At 34.4% G+C, this 9,420-nt stretch overlaps 1 long non-coding RNA gene and 1 pseudogene across 2 annotated transcripts; both read left to right on the top strand.

Annotated features, from left to right (window-relative positions):
* The first annotated feature begins 376 nt into the window (after nucleotides 1–376).
* Nucleotides 377–2,884, top strand: LOC145819580 (uncharacterized). 2 transcript variants are annotated; one of them, XR_014360331.1, is made up of 6 exons: nucleotides 377–752; nucleotides 970–1,185; nucleotides 1,574–1,653; nucleotides 1,921–2,079; nucleotides 2,199–2,425; nucleotides 2,808–2,884. It is a non-coding gene; the product is annotated as an uncharacterized LOC145819580 (long non-coding RNA). The 2 variants fall into 2 exon arrangements; XR_014360332.1 differs by having other exon boundaries at nucleotides 970–1,222.
* Nucleotides 2,885–3,255: 371 nt separating this feature from the next.
* Nucleotides 3,256–8,969, top strand: LOC145813935 (disease resistance protein RUN1-like; annotated as a pseudogene).
* Nucleotides 8,970–9,420: the final 451 nt, after the last annotated feature.

Genomic DNA, 9,420 nt, shown 5'->3' with positions numbered 1-9,420 from the left:
GAAATTAGACTCAAACTCATGCAAGATATTCCAAAATGAAACCCAAGATAATTAATTCCCAATTTTATTTCCATAACTATGAACATGCATTTAATCCATGTCATCACTACAGGAAAAAACGGATTTGGTGGCGCTTTTTTAACGACGTTTTTTTAAACGTCACTGTTATTAATATTTAACGGCGTTTTATAAACGCCGCATATTCTCTTAAACAAAATGTCACCGTTTTATAATGGGAGGCGTTTAAAAACGCCTCCAAATGCGGTACGCACACGCGCCTCCTTTTGTGAAAGTGAAACCTTATTTTGAATCAGACCCTTTCTCTCTCTCTCTCTCTCTCAACCCTTAATACATACGCACAGATCTCTCTCTCTCAACCCTCTTTAAGCTCCACCGAAGATTCAGATCGAAGCGATTTCGAAGCTCCTGAAGGTTCAGATCTAAGCTTCATCGAAGATTTAGATCGAAGCTCCATCGACGCGATTTCGAAGATTCAGATCGAAGATTTCGAAGCTCCATCGAAGTTTCAGATCTAAGCTTCATCAAAGATTCAGATCGAAGCGATTTCGAAGCTCCATTGAAGTTTCAGATCTAAGCTTCATCGAAGGTTCAGATTGAAGCTCCATCGACGCGATTTCGAAGCTCCATTGAAGCGATTTCGAAGATTCAGATCTGAACTCTGACCCCTCGATTACTCGCATTTCAAGTTCCAATGGTGGCGAATAGTCTACTTTGTTTTTGAACTGTAATCGGTACTCTCTCTCTCTGTCTGTCTAGATATATTATATAAACAAGGTTTGGTGGTTCAAATGCAGAATTTGTATGGCAGGTTTAGGGAGACTAGGTGCCTAGTTATTTATTCACATCCAGAGATGTTTTAAAGTAGTAAGGCTTTATGTTTGATAATCCAATTAAGCAGTTAAAACTAACGAGTTATTTATTTATTTTTTTGTTTTATGTTTTCTGTAGATGACTACACACGGTGCCTTCCAGTTCTGCAAGCAATACAAACGCACAACAGAGTTTCGCAGGCTATGTGAAATCATCAGGAATCATTTGGCCAACCTTAATAAATACAGAGACCAGAGGGACCGACCTGATCTATCAGCTCCAGAAAGCTTGCAATTGAATCTTGATACAAGATTTGAGCAGTTAAAGATTGCAACCGAACTTGAACTCTAGCAGGTCTGCGTATTTGGTTATGCTTGAGAGTAGAGAAGTGGTAATGTTCAATTGGGTATGCTTTCATGTTAATTTCTACATATATTTTTGGGAGACAGTTTGCCAATAATCTGAGTGTGATTTGGGCCATAGTTTCATCCATTTTGTTGTGTTGTCCAATTTTACACTCAATCATTATTTTATTGACCTTTTCTGGTTTGATTTTGCTTTAATCTTTGTAATAGAACCTAATAATTTCTTTTCTGGATAAATATGGAGGTTGAAGTTAGAAACATATGATGCTCTTAAGTTTTGTCCAATCTTTTGGACAACCTCCATTTTGAACAAATTGGGAATGTTCTTGGAGAAATGACTTGATCGGGTTTTTGACTGGAATATTTGGTTCCTGCAGGCACATGAATTTCCTTGCTTGAAAGAAATATCTGGGATTTCACAAGACCTGTCAATTATGATTCTGTGCCTCATTATCAAGTATGAATGTTCTGTTAGCAGTTTAAAACCATTAAATTATGTATTGGGTAGATTTAGGGTGTGGGGGAGTTGACATACTTCGAGAGTGTAAACAATTTGCACATTATATTGATTGCACATGTCCTCTCTATTTTTCCTGAAGAAAGAAATTATCGGACAACCAAAACTAGATTTATGAACATCTGTTTTAGTTTGAATGTGATGCATTGAGAGATCATGTATAGTTAATATGAATGCCATTAGTAACAAAGCCTGCTCCTTTTCCAGATGAATTTGATGGAACGTGAGACATTGTGCCATTTCTGGAGGCGGGCTCTGTCATCTTTGCTCTTAGTTGGATTCTGAGATGAGCTGTGCAATTGCCTTCCTCAATCTCAATGCTAACACTGGCAATAATTTTATAAACACCGTCAATCAATTTAATAGGTCTTAATCTTGAATGTCCACTACACCCCTTTATTTGACATGGTATTTTTAACTAGTTCAGGGGGAAAGTGTTTATGTTGATTTCTTTTCAGCATTGTCTGATCTTGACATTTTGGCAGGTTGCAAAAGGTGTAATGACCTGTGTGACTCAAGAAGTAAAAGATCTTTACCATCTTTTGGGGCATGAGTTTCTCCCTCTAGATCTTGCATCAAAAGTGCAGCCTTTGTTAACCAAAATTTCCAAACTTGGGGTAAGCTTGCTTCAGCATCTTCTGTACCAGAGGTCCATCTATCTTAATACATTCCCACGCTGGAAAAGCTTGCCACACTAAGATTGCTTCAGCAGGTACACGGGTGCTAGGTTTCATTTTCGTTACTTATTTTTTTCCAATTTTATGCATTTTCTAAAAACTATTTTCATCGTGCTTGATATGATGAATCCAGTCCATTGGAAATGGGATATGGTGCAAGCGATGCAAGATTTATGAAATTGATAAATTACTGGTAGCCTTTATAAATCTCTCACTAAAGGCTACTAGGATTTATGCAGGATTGATAAATAAAAAATAAAAAATATATATAGATATAGATTATGGGTTTTAGTTTGAGTAAATTGTAGATTGAGCTTCAATTGATTGTGTGTTCACATGCATGCATGTATGATATTTGGTTTCGGAACCTAAATTTACAATCTAAATGTTCTTTCATATTTGGATTGCTTTCTTCAGGCAATAAGAGCAATATAGAGGCATAAAATGTGAATGAAGAAGGAAGAGTGCATCCAGATTGCAGAAATGCATCAAACTTTTGTTACAAACTTTTGTTACCCAAATTGTAACTTGAAAGCGGTTGAATTTAGTTTTCACTGAGTGGCACTATTTTCTATTATCTTCACATATTACATAGCTGAAATATTGTCTTGGTTTATCTGGTTGTTTGGAAATGTGCTTGCTGAATTTTGTCTGGCTGACCTCTATTTTCATAGAGTTGTCCAATATTTTAAGAGTTAGGAATTTGAAGGCATCTAAAAGCCCCAATGTCTTTATTTTGATTTTTGGTCATTTTGGTTGATCTTTTTAGTATTAGTATTGACAATTTAACAAATTCATTGAGTTTTCATTTATTGTATTACCACTATACCAATTATTCATTCAAAGTTTTGCTATCTTCTGAACTATGTTATTTAGTGAACTAAATGTCCCTAGTGTTTCTGTTGCTGTGATTGAGATTTCAATTTCAAGCAATGGAGACGTTTATGGCTAGTTTTTTTTCTCCTTTAGCATTGAATACTTTAGGTTATTGAAAATAGTATGAAGAACCGTTTAAAGAAACTTCATATCATGTCTAACCAATCTAAAGATTCTCAAGGGTCCGCTTCATCCAAGGGCAATAAATTGAATGATGGGTTAAAAACTTGACCCTGAGAGGTTTTCACAGTCTCGTTCCCATCATAATTCTGAGCATAAACCCTTTTCTCTTTCAGGATGGTTGAATTCAGTTACAAATAGAAACAATCCTAATCCTAGTCCTAGCACTAGTCCCCCGTCATCTTCTAATGCGATGAGAGGGGAGAGAATGGAAACCCTTGATTCAGTTAGTAGTGGTGGATTGGATGCTGTTTTGGAAGCTGCAAGGTGTGATTCAGGTTCTAACAACCCGAAGGATAATCCGGATATAGAGGAATATCAAATACAATTGGCCTTGGAATTGAGTGCAAAGGAGGACCCTGAAGCAGTTCAGATTGAAGTTGTCAAGCAGATCAGTTTGGGATCATGTCCTCCTGAGAATACTCCGGCAGAAGTTGTTGCATATCGATACTGGGTAAGTTTGTGATTCTCAGCTGCCTTGTTGGGTTCAGTTTAGTTGACTTGATTGATGATATTTGTTCCATGCTCAAAATCATGATAGGGTTGTATGAGTGGTGCTCCATGGTTGCATGCTACCATGTCAATGGATGACATTATTAAATTAAGTTTAAATTAATTGTGGTGATTGAGTCAACTTCAATGTCACGAGACGCAAATAATGTGGTGCCTCTTGATGGAGGGTTTTTAGAGGTGTACTTTAATGCATAAATTAGCTTCAATTTAATTAATTGCTTCGACCTTCAGAAACCAGACATAATTCCAAGGTCAGTTAAGTGGCTAGTTTTTAAGGATGTATGTCATTCCCAAGGCGAAGTTTGAGTTATGCTTGTGCTGATTTTTCAGCTCAGCTATGGTAGTAACACCAACAAAGAAATATGGTTGAAGAAATTTTAAAAAAAAGAAAAAAAGGCTTAGGACTCGGGAGAAGTTAGTGGTTCTCAGGTTATGGGAAATCATACTAACTATGAAAAAGTACTCTTTATCCTGAATACCGAATTTGATAGTATAATAATGTCTAGAGTACCCACTAGCAGATGGCTGAAAAAAAACTTTGCTTATTGATCCTTGCAATGCCCAAAATCTAGATATAATGATATACTCAGGTCATTTTACTTTTCAAGGGGAAAGGAACTTTTCAGAATTGAGTCATTGAAAGTGCATGGAACACTTGCATTGGGAGTAAGTATGAACTGTCAATCTATATGGAGTCGTATGGTAAAAGACAGTCACAAAAATGGAAATAGTTCTTGCATCTCAATGTGTATTCCATTACTTGCTTCTCATTAGTAATTGCACTGATCTTCTTTGATGTTTTACTACTGGGTTTGTTTGTATATTTGTGATCTTATTAAGACCCATGGATCTTTGAATAATTTAAGACCCATGGATCTTTGAATAATAGAGAGAGAGAGAGAGAGAGAGAGAGAGAGAGAGAGAGAGAGAGATGGATCTTTGAATAAGTTATTGTGTTAGTAATTTAAGACCCATGGATCTTTGAAAAATATGTTAAAGACCCTTCAGAAGTCTTGCCTAATTTGATGAGTGGGAGTTAGATCAAATGACCTCTAAATTTGTTTATGCTATGAGAGTATTATTTATTTAATTTTACATGATTCTCATATGTGTCTGTATTGTCTTTAGGTATGCCCTTTTCTTTATGTGTATTTGGTGCTTCTTGGTATGTGATAAAATCTTCTTGTTAGTGCTTCTTCAAGTTTTAAGTACTCTTTATTAGTATTGGGTACAAATTCTTCAATTTGTGTTTATTTTAGTGAATCTGATTGCAGTTTATGTTCTGATGCAGGCATGTAGGCCAGTGAAGACTACAACTTTAATGCTAAGATATGATTTTTGAATATATGTTAGTTTGTGGTTAATGCTAAGATAATTTTTGGATATATGTTAGTTTGTGGTTTAATGTTAAAACATGGTTTTTGGATTTTGAATATATTAATTTTGTAGGTAATGGTGATTGGATATTAATTGAATGAGAAAGTGAATTAGTGCTTCATTATAGCTATTTGAATGGGAGTTGTTATTTTATATTAGTGCTATTAAGGTATTTTTTTAGTTCAATCAAATAAAATTAGCACAATTTTTTTTTTTTTTTTTAAAAAAAAAGAGATATAACGGCGTTTTTACAGATGCCTCTTAAACCCTACCTATTAGCGGCCATATTTTAAAAAAAGATATGATGGCGTTTTTCAAAAACGTCGCTAAATATCATCAGTGATGTCAGCGTGTGTCAGCAAGACATTTGGCGGCGTTTTTAAAAACGCCGCCTATACTAATATCACGACATTTTTAAAACACCATAAAGCTATAGCGACGGCCGCGTCCTCGACGTTTGGTACTAAGCGTCGCAAAAGGAATTGGCGGCGTTTTTGATACTTATAGCGGCGTTTTTTAAACGCCATTAAAAATCTGTTTTCCAGCAGTGCATGTTCAAAACCCAATTTCTATCTAATTCCATGAATATAATCTCAAAACTTCTCAATCTCAAGTATTATAAGAAGATATTACAAAATCAAACCAAAAATAATTTATTTCTAAATCAATTTCCAAAACCATGAATTTAATTAATTTCTTCATCTTCTTGCTAATTTCCTTGTAATCACATAAGATTGAATCCAACCATCTCTTAACATCAGCTTTTAGGTGATTTATCTACAAAATTTAAGCTTCCATTTTCTTACCTTAAGCCTTCAATGGTTGAATCTCTTGAGTTCACTTCTTCCTATTTCAACACAAGACTTGAGTTGTTCTTCTTCCTTCCAAATTTTTCCAGGTGTGTTCTCTCACTCTGTGTTTTGTCTCCAGCCGAATATGTTAATGAACAAAGACAATACATTCCTCCTCCTTGACTTCAATCACTTCTTTTATTATTATTATTATTATTATTATTATTATTATTATTATTATTATTATTATTATTATTATTTTATTATTAGGTAGTGGGACACTTGTCTCAAGCAACACAATCAATAGGCATGCATTTCACCCTTTAATTTATGAAGTCCAGCACAATGCCATGTCCCTCCACAAAATTCTAGAATAAACTCATCTTCACTTCACTATACACCAACGTGTTGAGTAAGTTGAGTAGGCATTAGATTGGTCTATTAATTAAATATTAGATTAACTAAACACCACTTAATCCTAACTAATTATAATTAATAAGTAGTCATAATAAATCTTGATTACACATAATTTAATTAATTGCAACTAATGACAAATTTCGTATTAATTAATTAGTCTCATGGATTTCAATTAAGACCCAATTAATTATATGTGATTTTACGAATCCGAATCAGATTTTTAATCACACTCTCAAAAGGCTCCAAATATTAAATTAAACTTATAGTCATCATCAATTTCGATTTGCCAAACCATTTAGACCTTCAATTTCTAATCAGACTTTAATTTTTTGTCAATAATTACATTTTCAAATTAGACATCCCATAAATAAATTTAATTCATAATAATCACCATTTTCAATCCTCATAATTTAATTAACTTAATTAACTCCAATTCAGGCCTAATTAATCTAATCTCAATTTTACTAAACTGAATCGAATATTTAATTAACTTCGAAATGGGTCCGTAATTAAAATTAAATTGATTCAACATCTTAATTTCACTTCCTTATGCCATTTGGACCCTTAAAATAAATCTTTAATAGAGTCATATACGAATTAGATTCACAATTCTCATAAATCCTAAATTAAATTAGGATAATGACTAATTAAAATTCCAAATCTCCTTAATTAGCCAAATATAAAACATTATACATGGCGGTGTGTCACAAAGCAGACCCAATGCTAAACTTACCATCCTTTTGAGGGAGCCAAATAATTTTATCATTGCTTCCCATGGTAGGGGTAAGGTCAAGAGGAGTGTGAGCAAGGATTTCCTTCACTACCCAAGAGGAAGCATTATGCCAGCACCAACCACCATCTCTCACAACAGAAGCCACTTTAGACTGAACATTTAAGGCAGTGTCGTACAACAATCTATTACCATACCTAGCCGTAAAGGGAAGCAAGAGGATGCCAATTATCATGCCACAGAAAGGAATCTACCCCATTGTCAATCTTGCATTTGATTAAAGGGAATAGGGACTCCCTCAGATAAGAGTTTCCTCCACACCCAAGAAGGGTCACTAGGAATCTTAACTTCCCAGAAGCTATGGCCTCTCAACAAATAGGATTTCACCCTTTGACACCACATGGATATAGTTTTAGAATCTAAGGGTAGAATTAATTTTAGAAAACTCTACCAAACACATTAATGGCATCCAAATGGTATTTTTCTTGCTCTAAAAGAATAAAATTTTATTCTAGCTACACAGGTGAATAGTTGGAAATTTCAAAAAACTTTTAAAGTTTATGGTGTCATAAGCATAAATGGAGAAGGTAAATATATGGCGAAATTAGAAAGCTGTTCTCATTAAATCACATATTCAAATGGATATATGAACATAGTTTAACCCAGTAGTGTTTTCAATTCTATATTAATCCATCTTGTGAACAATGAACTATCACTCGTTATTAATTTGCAAAACAGCTGTTTAAGTAACTTCTAGTCATGGCATGCTTATTGTGATCTATTTACCATTTTCATTGCTATTTTAGGCACAAGTCAAAGTTTATCCAGAAAATTGTTAAAGTGATTGAAGATAAGTTAAACCGCAAGATCTTAAGTGAGGCACCTTTCCTGATTGGAATGGATTCTTGAGTCACGAGCATTAACTTGTGATTACAAGATGAGTCAACAGATGGTGGTGTACGTGTAATTTGTGGGATGGGAGAATAGGGAAGACAACCATTGCCAAATTTGTGTACAATTTAAACTACAAAAGATTTGAAAGTAGCAGCTTTCTTGCAAATATCAGAGAAGTTTTAGAACAACCCAATGGTTTAGTTCGTTTACAAAGGCAACTTATTTTAGACATTTTCAAAAGGAAAAAAGAGGACATACATAGTGTTGATGAAGGAATTATTAAGATCAAGGACACCCTGTCCTCTAAAAGACTTCTTATTGTTCTTAATGATGTAGATCATACTGACCAATTAGATGCAATAATTGGAATTTGTGATTGCTTTCATCGTGGAAGTAAAATCATCATAACGACTAGACACGAGGGGCTATTACAGGTTTACAAAGCTGATGAGGTGCAAAAGGTTGAAAAATTGGATGAATTTGAATCATTTGAGCTCTTCAGTTGGCATGCTTTTGGACAAAACCATCCCATTGAAGGTTTCGTGGAGCATTCAAAAAGGGTAGTGCAATATTGTGGAGGACTTCCACTAGCTCTTCAAGTTCTGGGTTTATCACTTTCTGGGAGAAGTATAGATGTATGGGAAAGTACATTACAAAAGTTGGAATTGATCCCTAAAAGTCAAATTGTGAAAAAAAAAACTTAAAATAAGCTATGACTCGTTACAAGGTGATAACGATAAAAATTTATTCTTGCATATTGTTTGCATCTTTGTCGGAAAAGGACAAAGATTTCTCAGTTAGAATACTAGATGAATGTGATTTCTGCACAACAGTTGGGATTCAGAATCTCATTGATAGATGTCTTATTACAATTGATAAAAATAACAAGATGATGATGCATCAATTGCTTCAAGACATGGGCAGAGAAATTATTCGCCAGGAATCACCTAAAGAGCCTGGGAAACAAAGCAGATTATGGCATCATAAGGATTCATTCAATGTATTGAGAGAAAAAACTGTAAGTAACATGCTACTTATGTATGTATATGCTTGCTACTTATCTATGGTATAATATTCTTTCTTACCTTAATAGGGCACCAAAACAATAGAAGGCCTTGTCCTTGACATGCATATGTTAAGAGAAGATTCATCTTCAAAATCAGTCCTCAGTGCTAATATTTCAAACTGACATCACTTCAAAGAGGTTTTTTCACTGAATTAGCATTGCTTTGGCGTCCTCTCCTGTCATCTA

The sequence above is a fragment of the Camellia sinensis genome, chromosome 2, assembly GCF_055761805.1.
Source record: "Camellia sinensis isolate YWXY chromosome 2, ASM5576180v1, whole genome shotgun sequence".
Classification (NCBI taxonomy): Eukaryota; Viridiplantae; Streptophyta; class Magnoliopsida; order Ericales; family Theaceae; genus Camellia; species Camellia sinensis.
This window is presented reverse-complemented; position numbering and strand designations above follow the sequence as displayed.